Source organism: Corvus moneduloides, chromosome 1 (assembly GCF_009650955.1).
Source record: "Corvus moneduloides isolate bCorMon1 chromosome 1, bCorMon1.pri, whole genome shotgun sequence".
Lineage (NCBI taxonomy): Eukaryota > Metazoa > Chordata > Aves > Passeriformes > Corvidae > Corvus > Corvus moneduloides.
Window position 1 is genome coordinate 60623207 of NC_045476.1, and position 12910 is coordinate 60636116.

General features: G+C 42.3%; 1 protein-coding gene across 7 annotated transcripts in view; it reads right to left on the reverse strand.

Moving 5' to 3' along the window:
- The window catches only part of DYNC1I1 (dynein cytoplasmic 1 intermediate chain 1), a 187519-nt gene that overhangs the window by 130405 nt on the left and 44204 nt on the right, over positions 1–12910 (reverse strand). The window lies entirely within an intron of this gene.

Consider the following 12910-nt stretch of genomic DNA (forward strand, 5'->3'; position numbering starts at 1 on the left):
TATGGTTCAAAGTGATGAAAGAACAGATGAAAGCATATATTCCCCACGCTACACCTCAGTAAACAAAGTCGTGGTTTTGTCCATTTCATAGTCATGGTGCTATGATTTCTAGATCTAGAAATGTATCCACTTGATGCTCAGTACTCTTTGGGGCAGGGATTTTGAAGGGCTTTACTGTAAGGCACATGCCTTGGGCAAAATGTGACAGAAACATGCATTTGATGAACTACACAATACAAAAACTAGACTGATGTATCAAAATAAATGTTAGCACAAAAAGTGTAGTATTGAGTCTACACAATAAAGTCCTCTGAATAGTATGAAAACACTATTTAATTGAAGATATAAAAGAGCAAAGTAATTTTTCTATTTTTTCTCTATCCTATTGCCTTTATCAGCTGGGAAAGTGCTGTCCTCAATTACATAGGTTTCAGAGGAAAATAAGATGCCTGCTTTTTCACTTTTCTTTCACACAGGCACAAGAAGCAACTTCAAAGGGGAATAGCTAAGAGATGAAGGAGATGAAGAAAAGAAATAGCAATAACAGCAGTCCCAGAACTGTATCAGGGGATGACAGTAAAACACTTCATAACGCACTTGCCCATATTCCCATCACAAAATGGTGGGAATTATCTAAACTCAATCATCTAAAAATGAAGGTTATAGTTTGAATGTATTGGCTAAGTTTTTAAGTAATGGAGAAAGGCACAAATAGAAGGTAATTTTTCCAGTGTTATGATAAATACAACAGATAGGGTAAATTGCCTTCTGGGAGGTTCTGTCTCACTCTTTTGAGTATAGAAAGTTTATACAAACAGGCTGATATTCACACCATTGCTCTGAGCCCAAGGGTATCACTTGGCAGGTGGTGAGATCTTGTAGTGGTCAGCTTTATGTATGCATCCACGAGCATCTGTAAATCTACAGATACAATATAGATAGGTAATACATTATGTAAACATTGTATCTATAGCTGTACCTATAAGAAAATACTTAAATAACTATGTAAATATACCGGCAGCTCTTTAACACAGATCTGTCCATAGAACAGAGAGACAAAAAGAGAAAAGAGAGACCAGATTCGTCCCCTGTCCTGTCTCTGCCTCCATCCTGTTACAACCTAGGAATGGCAGGACAGATGTTTCCCAAGCACACAGTGTCATAGTGCACTTGTGCCTGCACACTCCACCCGAACTCTGTCTAAGGCATTCTTGAAAATGGAAGCTCACTCTTCACTAGACACCTTTTCATGACTGCACAAATGAGAGCCAGATGTAAATTTGTTGTATCTTTGCTTAAACAGCAACTCTTACATGCCTAAAATGTACATAAACACGCCTAACTCTTAGGAACCCTGCCTATTTGGAAATCCTGAATCCAAGCTTTCTGCAACACCCGATCTGGCAAAGAGGAAAAGGCAGATTACAAGAGATGCTTATTCCTAATCAGTACGAACTGTGAGCATGTTACAGCATACACAGTTCACATCTGGACCAAATTAACTAGTTCCACTGGTCTGGAAACTTGGGCACAGACTGAAGGACAGTCTGGGCTAGGGTCCATATCCCCCTCACAACGCTATGTTGGCTTCAGCTCTTTTGGCCTCAATTATCCCCCCATGCGAATCCCAGCACGTCTCATGTCACAGGTAAGAAGTCTGTGAAACACATGCAGGAGGAGTTTGTGCTGTCTCATTGTGTAAGATGATGGCATGATAGGATAGCTACCACAGGACACTGTGAGCCTGACAAGAAGCAATATGGGCACAGCTAACTGCTCCAAGAGATTATGGGAGCTGAGATGACCCAACCCATACCATTTGGCACAGGCATCATGGACCATTCTGTAGGATCACCACCAGAAAGACATAGCCTGTGTAGCTGGCCTGACCAGAACCAAGCTCCTACCTCTGGTCCAGGCAAGCCACTACCACTTCTCAGAACTCTCAGCAATGGATCTCCTCCAGAGTAAGGTATCTATCACCAGATTTTCTATCACCAGAAAACACGAGAGGAACTCAAATTAGCCAAAAACTTCAAAACATTGCATCAGATCCATAGATGTCAAGGCAAAAACAGGATGACTGCTCTAGATACCCAGAAAAAAATTAGCCCTATGTTATGATGATAATGAACATTCAGCTATACTACCAAACACTATGCTTCTGGTTCCTGGTCCAATAAATAGCTCAACCCAGATCACCTAAGACTTCACTGGCTAAAGCATTTGCCTATTAGGCAAAGCGAAGACTTGATCCCAGACACATCGTAAAAGAAACGTGAATTTTGGCTAATTAGCTACCAATTTTTCTAAATATGGGTGTAAGCAACAAGATTTTTAGTGGTTTTTAGTGGTAGTGGGGGGAGGGTCTGCAGGGGTGGCTTCAATGAAAAGAGATCAGGAGCTGCCCTGTGCCAGACACACAGTTCCATACCACATCCACCACAGGACACAGCTGAAACATCTGCCATGCTGCTGGCACCTCTGGGAAAACATGTTCAAGAAAGAGCAAAACACCACATGGTAAAGAGAGAAATGAGGAAAAATAAGTGTGAGAAGCAGCCCTGTGAGCATCAAGGTGAGAGAAGAACGGGGAAAGGAGGTGCTCCAGTGGCCAGAGCAGATATTCTCCTGCAGCCCATGGAAAGGACCATACCAGAGCAGATACCCACACTGCAGCCCATGGAGGAACCCACACTGGGGCACATGGATATTTTATGAAGGAACTGTGGTTTATGGAGAGCCCATGCTGGAACAGGTTTGTCCTGAAGAACTGCAGCCCATGGGGAAAACCCACACTGAAGCAGGAGGAGCTGCTATGAACTGATCACAACCTCCCAGACCCATCCGTCTGAGTCACTTGCAGTGGATGGGAGATAGAGGAGCTGGGAATGAAAGAATGAAATTGAGCCTGGGAAAAAGGAGAGGTAAAAGGTAATTCAATTTTGTCTTTGTTTCTCACCATCCAAATGTATTTAATTGGCAATAAACTAAATCCATTTCCCCCTGGCCGAGTTTGTTTAGCCCATGATGGCAACTGACAAGTGATCCCCACCAACCCATGAGCTCTTCCATCTTCCTTTCTCCCTCATCCTGTTCAGTAAGGGGGAGTAAGAGAGTGGCTGGATGGGCAACCAAAGTCAACCCACCATAAAAGTACACATCTCCCAGCATCCTTTTGTTAAGGTAACAGGTCAAAGCAATTTTGAGACTCCACTCTGGAACGTTGGTTTCAGCTGTGTTTTCAACCTGCACACTATCTGTGATGCAATACCAGCACAGAGAATTCTTCATGCAGTCACAAGCAAGATCTTCAGTGCTTTCTGCGTTTCATAGCAGATGAGTGGCTGTTTTGAGCATGTTGTTGCTGAGTAATTGGTGCCTAGGAGAGGAAGACTGAACATCTGAGTGGAGATGACAAGAAAGAAAACATGAAACAACCATGATTAAGGGCTAAAATTTCAAAAATTCTCCATTTGTGCAGTTGGGGCAAGACCTTCAAAGAAGTTCAACTCCAAACCAAGCAGTGAATTCTGAGAGTCCTCAAAACCCAACAGCTGCTACTGAGATCAGTGAGGCTATTCATAAATGCAGGGATCTGCTTGTGCCAATCACAGAGGAGCTGAACCCATACTGAGCTCAGATGTAAGAAACTCTACAAGACAATTGGGGTGAGGAAAAAAAATGAGTATCCACAGCAACAACATGCAATTACAGACTTAAAATAAGTATGAAGCTTCGTGGCTCAAGCTCAACACATTTTAGAAAAATAATGATTATGTTTTCACTTCCTGTGTGCATTAAATAGGGTATTAGCTTGCAGGAAGAGAGGGTGCTGGGTTGGAGGTTAATGGCTAGGACATACATCTGAAGTAATTGTGGCTCAGAGTGAATACATGCTAAGTTTATTTTAAATAAGATAGATGGGCAAGTGACAGCCAGGGTCTGGTTGAAAAGTGACATTATTTATGGAGACAGTCTATTGTATTGCAGCAGAAGAGAATTCCATCTTCTATTAATAGTGGCCAGTGGGAATTCATGCTGAGACTTTTACTTTACTGACATGCCCATTTCATTAAAAGTTTCTTCATCCAGATCCTTTCTTCAGTTTTCAGAGTAACTCTTGGTGTATGGGAGAGAGCAAAAGGATTCTCTGGAAAGGATCCAGCTACTACTGATTTTGAGCAGGGATTCTCAAGCACTACATACAGATGAGATCCACAGTTTGCCATTATACTAAATACAGCATGGCTTTACATGACCTTGGAGCAGCTCTCGGGAGGGAGAAGGGGGGCCTGGGGTGTCAGGTCTGGAGGGGTCTGCCCAGGTGCTGGGGTCAGAATGTGAGGACACACTTGGTGAACAAAGGCCCAGCTTGGGGTGCATCCCCATTCATCTTGAGGGCGGGCAGGAATGCGGGGTGTGCCAAAGTCTTCACTCGACCCAGCCCAGCCACTTGGCTCCCTCTCCAGTTAGTCTGAGGGCAAGCAGCTGACACTGCCCTAGCCAAGGCAGGTGGCCTCTCCTATGGAAATGAGCCAATTAAAGCAGACTATAGAGGGGCACAATAGGCCAGCTTCTCAGGCTGAGGCTCAGCTATAGAATTGAAGATAGAGAGGTGCTGAACAGGAGAATTTTCAGCTGCGTAATTTTTGACCCAGTACATTAGTACTGTGGGTTAGAACAGAGGAGGGGATTTTGGCGTGTGAATCTTTTCTATTTCTTAGAGTCCAAGTGCCAAGGATCAAACTGAGAAGTGTGAAGTAACCAAGCAGTTTTCTGTACACCTTTTTAACACCACTAATGAAGGCTTTTCCACATTATGGCCTGTGTCTATTTCAGCCCTTATTTTGTATCTACTTACAGGATTAGAAAGAATAAGTGCTAATTAGAGCACTGAGGGTTAATAACTGCTACTTCTGCAATGCACATTTTTCTTAATCTTGTCTTTAATTCTAGTGGAGATTGGTCCATATTACAAAGCCAGAATTTGCCAAAGGTTACTAAACATATAATAGAAGGTGCTGGGTATTAGTTTTCTTGTATATACTGAATAGGCATCACCCATTAGTCTAAAGAAGGAATTACAGGAATGGCAGGAAAAAGCATGCTTTGTTTCTGAAGAAAACAAAAAGCCATGTCTTCATTGTTCTGTTGGAAGCAGTGTTAACCTGAATTTCACCCTTTTTACATTTTCAGGTCTGAACCTTCTCATTTGAGCATTGTAATATGTATACACATTGCTAATTCAAAGCATATTCAAACACTACTGAAATGATACACAATGTGATAACTAGGAACACATGAAAACAGCAAATAGAGAAAAATTTGCCACTGTCATTCCACTGAGTGTTGACTGGGGAAATCATGGTGCTGTTCATTAGTGAGACACTTTCCTCATTCTCATGTTAAAGCCAAGTTGCAACATACTACAAGTCATATATTTGCAAATAAGGTTAGAACTATTTTGTTGCTTGAGGGGAACATTTAACAAATCAGCTCAATTCAGCAGTTCTTCATGTGTAGAACATGGCCAGGATCTTTTCCAGAGAAGAAAGACTTAGAGGAAGGTTTTCATTTCCAGCCAACAAAGAATTCAATTTGCATACAGGTGTTACAGGGCATCTCTCTGAATTCATGGATCGCTGCTAGTTTCAGACGTCAGGACACAGAGATGGGTCAAAGGCACTGTGAGATGACTTGCAGCTAGTTAAAGGAGTCTGAGGTCAGGGCTCTTAACATCAGCTCTCTTGTTTTCCATCATGCGACACCAGACGTACCAGGATCTCATTCAATTACGTTATTTCCCACTGCAACTAAAGGAGAAGGTTGGTTTCTGCACAAGGAGATTGACTACAATGCTTTTTGGGTTATTCTTGGAGAGAACAGCTTCCCATCTCTGGGTGCAGGATGGGATCCACTTGCTTAAAAGCACAGAGCAAAGATCACCCATTAGAATTGAGAAGGCGCAAGGAGGGCTGGCACAGCATGATCCTTCCCCATGTCTGCAAAGGCTCTGAAGCAGTACTGCTTCCATTCACAGAAGAAAACTGCACAACACTCCCTTCCAAGGCAGCACAGGCCAAAAAATGGGTCCTTGTTTCACGCGAAAGACAGTTAAGCTTTGGTTTGTTCCTCATCTTCTGTTGCCTGAACGGTTTAGAGAAGGCATAGTTCAGCTGTGACACGTCTCCACCCTCATAAAGAATTACTATATACACTTTCTTGGCCTGCATTTAATGCAGAGGCACCTTGTGCAAAAGAAACTAGAGTCTGCAGAAGGTCAGGGACACTTTGGAGCAGGAAACTCCTATGTGTATGTGCCTGGTTTTCAGGAGGCCTGCCCAAGATTTTGTTAAGATTGTGTAGGAACTGCAAAGAGTCAAGTTACTTGATCCCTGTGTAATGAAATGATCAGGGAAAAAGTCTAAGATCTCTAAAGAGTTTTCTTTCTTCAGACCTCCAACTGTGTGACCAGAGGCAATCTTCTCTCTGTTAAACCAGTTCTTAGGAGATAATTCCCTGAGAATTACCGATGCTTAATAAATTGTCAGATCTGCTTGTTCAAAACAGTTTAGCATTCAAAGGGCTCTCTGCATAAGACCATCTGAAAACCACCTTGAGTATAAGAAAAGCCTTTCTCCAGAAGTCTTTAGAGAAAACCTGGAAGGAGAAACAGGGAATGGGAGCAAATACTGAAGCAATGATTGCTGATTAATATACTGTTAGGCCACCTTTTAGAAATGGACTGGGACTGTCTTGCAGAAATGCTGTTTGATCCCAAGCCTGTTAAATATTTAAGGAGAACAGACATTTGATGTCCCCTTCTGCACTCAAACACCGAAGTATCCATGACCAGACTGCGGCCTCTTCATTACTCCTCCAAGAAGAAATCCTTGCAAGTATGAAATGTATTTTTCTGCACAACAAAACCCAGAGAAACTAATTTCTTAAGCCAAGTCCTTATTCTAATTCTGTACCACATAAAATTATCATGAGCCACCTGGTGAAGAAAGCCTTCAGAGGCACATACCCAATGTCTGCAACTTGCCAGGAGTGGAATACAGACCCACCACACCTGGTAGCTGGCTGTTGTGGCTGTTCTGGAATATATGTATTGTAACAAATTGTACTTTACTAATTGTACTTCAATAAGGGATTGGAATAACAAGGGATTGCACCTGATTTCACAAGTGTATTATTGCCCTGGATACCTATGACTGATTTTTAAAAGTTTTTTAACTTTCCTAAATAATATATATTTCCCCCCAATTTCTGTGTAACGCCTTGGTCTCTTCTCACACTTCTTTAAACAGCACTTGCATTCATACATCTCAGTCACACAACTCAAGCACCTTCTGTTAACTATAATTCTTGCCTCAGACAAAAGATCGGGCCAGCGTTTTTCCACAGATCACTCCAGCATCCCTGCATCCCTCCCTGCCAGCATCCCTGGGGCGCGGCGCGGCGCTTCACCACCAGAGTGCGCTGCCTGAATGCCTTTGAAAGATTTTCATGTCGCATTTAAAATCAGAAAAAAAAATCCACCTTGAAAACCTTGTTATTTAGAAAAGGAGATGCGGTTGTGGCATGAAAGAAGAGGAATTATTGAAAGACTGCTATACAATGTAATGCCTCATATCTTTGCACCACTTCATTCTAGTCTCATCCAGTCTTGTACAGTCTGGTACAACAGTACAAATTAAGCTTTGTTCATTTAATCAAACAAAGCCGTCTTGAATCAGAGTGCTTATGCCAGCTATTGGGATCCACAGTACAACTCTGATGGCCCGCAGTTTGAGAAGAAAAGGCAAAATGGATTTTTATAGCTAACTAAGAACACCTAATGATACATGATACTGCTTAAGATAGAGCATAATATTTTACAAAATTACAAAAAATTATTTCAAAATTAGTGTCCATTCATACTAATACTAAGGCCCTGTCTCTTTAAAAACATAACTTCTGCTTTAACACTGATTCTTTAGGTTGTCTTCTCTTTTTAATAGTGATTTCTATCCTAGTTTTGCTTTTCAGCACCTCCTTTTGTTTACAACAGAAGGTCTTTGCTTTCCCCTTAGTTATGTCCAATGCCTTTCCATGACACATCATCATGTATCCTGACACAGATGTTGCGTGCATGGTAATGCACAAATGTGCATCTGCGTTTCCCATTAAATGAGGGGTTCAAAGCTATTCTTGCATCCAGACTCATCCTTTTCAGACTGGAGCTGAGCTTACAATTCTCTGGAAGAGAAAAGCCAAAGTAAGCTCTTTAACTTAAAGCCCAGCTTCTGATCCGTGAGCTCTAGGCAGATTGGCCATAGGAAAGCTTAAGTATGATCTCACTTAGTTCCAGGACTGGCTTTTCCAAAGTACAGCATACATTCACAAAGCTAGAGCTGAGCTACAGTCAGGCACGGCAAGGCACAACAGGACTGGGGCAGAGTTTGCTGTGCTAGAGGTCTGCTGCACAGCATCATAAAGACCTTAACACCAAGTATAAATACATTTATCTATGGATTTTATCATGGAAATGATAAAATTCCAGAGGCCTGACTTGTTTTCACGGCACTGGGGCTTGGCAGTCCCAGCCAGATAACTTCCCATCCAATTATCAAAACTTGAAGTAGGACACTGGCCTCACCGAATGCCAATGTATCACTCTTCTAGACACATGCACTTTACTCAATAACAAGAAACCTAAATTAATATGGCTATATTAAGTGCTCTGTTACCAAGTTTGTCAGTGAAGAACTAGTCCATGCAATCAGTGGCACCTACAGAATTTTGGTTCACCCTACAGTAGACACTTAACATTTGGTATCACACACAGATACCCAAACTCATGTGTCTCGTGAGTCTGAGTGTGAGCAGAACTCCCCTCTCTTCCCTCAGTGCTTTAAAAAAGGTAACTTTCAGGAACCTTAGTTCAGAGAATTACACTGCCAGACACATGCAGAACCCAACCCAGCCTCTGGAGCCCCACCTCCGTTTTGCCACTTCATTCCAGCCTACTTCCAGATGGAGTAGAGAGTTTATTTTTCTTCTTTCCCTAATAGTCAAAATACCCTTAGTGTTTGAAAACAGCACATAAACAGATGGATCACAGGTCTCAATTGTGTTCTTTTCCAGAACTGGGCTACATTTGTGATGTAAGATGAGGTTATCCTGCTCAGGAGGTGAGTATGGCATATAATTTGTTTTCCCCACATGAACAAACACCTGTTGAAGATGATAAACTGATGAAGTGCACACAACCTCCACTGTTCTAGAGAGTAAGATCTTCTCTTGTACACAGGACCTACTCTTTCAGGAATGCATTTCTGACTAACCTATTTGCAGTGACAGTCTGTCAAGCCGGAATGTGAGAACATCTCATTTTACTGATGAAGTAGTTTCTACTTCACAAAAGAGGAATAACAACACTCCTGACACTGGACAGCAAAGCCAGAAGGCTCACAGACTTTCTCCTTCTTGCAGCCCTTGGTTTCTGAGGGGACCCAGATCAGAGGAGTACCTTCCTTCTCTGAGATTTTACCTCCTGGCCCATTAAAGAGCAGAACAGTATGCTGGAGATGAGGCAGGCATCTAGCAGAGCCTTAACATGCGGACTGTTTTCCTATCTGAAAAGTTCGGTTGCAGGCAGTCATACAGAGCTTCTTCCACTGCTGCACAGCAGTGAGGGATCTGTCCTGGGCAGAGGCCAGGCCGTGGCTTTTCTCTTTTCTCCTAGGTGCACCTTCAGCAAACAGCAGGTCTGAAGGGCTTTGGAGGGTCCAATCATTGAAGGCTACATGGGGCTGACACTCCTGAGGTGATGTGAGAGTCTCTGCACAGTGGAGGAAGTGTCCCAGAGACCTCTCAAAAAAGATTTGGCATTGTCTAGGTCTTAATCAACTCCAGAATGGAAAAAGCAGCACAAGCAAAATGTCTCTCAATGCCTACAAATACCTAAATTCAAGTTCAATTATTGCAGGAGGATGGGGAAAGTAAAGAGCACATTTTTTTCTCAGGCTCCAGAGCCAAGATCTGTGTGTTTTTGAAGTCATCCTGCAAGGAAGAAAAGAAAAGGCTGAAGCTGACTGTGACCTAAATAAAGCAAAAGAATTATGTACTTGTGATCAAAGGACTGAATGATGCATATACACATCTCCCTAAATAATAAAGTTGGTGGGGGAAATGACATGCCATTATTCCTCTGAAATAAAGCAAATTACCTGTTCTGAAAAGAGGAGTTAATCTGTTTTTTATACAGTGAAGAATAATGCCACACTACTTCTTCTAAAATTAGCAGCTGACAAGCTGAGACTTCAAGTGAACATAGCATCTGGCTCTCTGGCACCACATGGACTTACCAGAGTGAACCCTTCCTTTTCCAGTTTTATAAGGTTTGTTGGGCAATAGCCATTACCACAAAGAACATCCACTAAGCTCCAGACAGCAGTAGGTTTAAAGTACCTCAGAGTTTCTTTCTTGCTCTCTAGAGAAGCAAATGCAGAAAACATGATAAGGATATTTTGAAAAAAGCTGAAGAATACTGAATGGACTCAAAGTCCTCTTTTCACCCATCTTTCCAACCAGCTGTACCCTTCATTAGTTGTCTTCCAAAGAAGAAGCAAGCATGGGACAATCTCATCCTAAAATTCTGCATTTTGACATTTCCAGTATTTAAGGCAGGCAGTGAAAAGTGTGAATGCCGAATGCTGAAGTCAGACTCATCCAATTAAATAAGAAGTTTCTTATTTTCTATTCTCAAACTCTAAGGCTTCAGATGCTGAATAACTGAGCCCATAACTGTAGTAATGACTGAACAATTTATCTTGAAAAGATAATGGCTATGTTTTATCACATGAATGCATAGAAACAGTGTAAAGACTTCTTCTCTAAGCTGCTCTCCTGAGGAATTTCTCTCTGCTGCTCATCTTTAGAGTGACAGTATGAAGGGCTCAGCATTCATAGAGAGGCTTGGGAGATTGAAAACCTGAGAATTTATTTCCATCAGACCTGGGAGACCAAAACCATAAGGCTTATTTACCCCCTAGAGAATTTCCAATTAAATAGCCTTTCAATGGAATAACCAAACTTTCCTGAATCTCCTTTACTGATGCACAGCCATAATCATATCCAAGTTATGTGCAGAGAATTCCCTAGCAGCAGATTGGAAAGAAAATATAAGTTATGCTTTCTCTTCCTCACACACCTGAAGGAAGCAATTGGATGATATTTTCTCTGTGTTTTAGCATGTATTGCTGATGTTTCTTCCTTCGCTGTGATGACACAGAGAATAGGAAAAATAACAAACCCAGTCACCAAAACCACATATTTGACCTCTTCCATCACAGTTTTGGCCCAGGCAGCTTAAAGTGCATGATATTTTATGCTTCCACTTATCTTTGTTCACACAAATGAGGAACAAGTGACTTTCCTCTGTGCTGGGAGGACCATTTCAAACCACACTGCCTCTCTGCTCATTGTCCTGACTGCCAGGCTCCACAGCATCACGCTGTTGTTTGCGGATTTTTTCCTTGAAGGGTAGGAGATTGTCATCTTGTCTAGCCAAGAAAAGGATTTCGTAATAGTTCAAGAGCTCCTTGGGAAAAAAGCAAGAAGATCTTACTGAAAGAAGATGCTTCCTCAAGTGAGGCTGTCCTGTTCAGAAAGACAGGTCAGCTCATGAGTGCTGGAGTTGCTGAGGGACGCAAACACAAAGCCATGTCTTAAATTTCCCAAATCCATAGGTTCTTGCATTGGATAAAGGCCACGTGTCAGAGAGGAAGGACACCCTCTGCATCTGATCTAACAACGAACTCATGGTAATGCTCTGGGGTTGAGCATTAACTGGTCTTAATCAAGGAGGACAAGGACTCAGGGGCTTTTCTTGAGGCTTCAGCAGCCCACAGAGAGAGGAGCAGAGATGAGCTGGGCTGATCCAGGGAGGCTTCTGAGACAGCATTCAGCAGCCCACAGAGAGAGAAGCAGAGATGAGCTGGGCTGATCCAGGGAGGCTTCTGAGACAGCATCTTCCTATGAGCAGGCAAAGCTCTCTGGACACACTGCTCAAGGAGCATCATCCAAGCAAAAGGGCTGTCTGTGTTTGAAGGTACTATTTCAGTCCACAGATGACCAGAGTAAACTTGTGCTCCAGGATAGCAGAATCTGAGCATCTAGCTCAGCAGTTTCTATTTCTGGTCCCTAAGGCAGCTGCCTTCCTAATGCAGACCTGGTAACCCAGTTGCAGAAGAAAGCTAGCTATGTTTTTCACTCTGTTTTCCCTGACGGTAACTTATATTTAGACAGATTTACCACCACCACCACCACATTTTGAACCTACTTGAGTGTTTTTCTTCTCTGAATGAAGCTTGGTAAAGTTCTACACTATCTTCGGCAGAAAATTACTTGGTTGTTGAACTTTTCTTGATCCTTCATTGTTAACAGTAAAAATTATGGTCAAGACTGATATGAGCTTTTCCTCTTCTATCTGCTTTGTTCTAGTGCATAAACAACATCAGGCTAATGTACAGTTTTGCTTTCAGTTTAAATGGCACCACTGACCTGCATTCAGCATCCTGCAGTACAGCACTGGCAGATCAGCACCCCCCTGCCACTCTGTGTATTTACTTATCAACGGGAGAGCCAAACAGCCAACAAACAGCTCCATGAGTACAGATGCCAGCATGGTGTCAGCAGAGAGAAAGTAGGACTGTCCATATCAGAGTATGCAAACCTCCTTTTTCAGTACATGGAGCTAAGCTGCAACTTCTCCCTAAGCTTCACCTACAGCAGGGGGACACAATTACAATGACCAAACAACTGAGGGCAACTTTCCAACACTGCCTCTTTACAAAGCACAGAATTAATAACTTCCTTGAGAAAGCAAAAAAAAATCGAAGCACTATTTTAACTACAT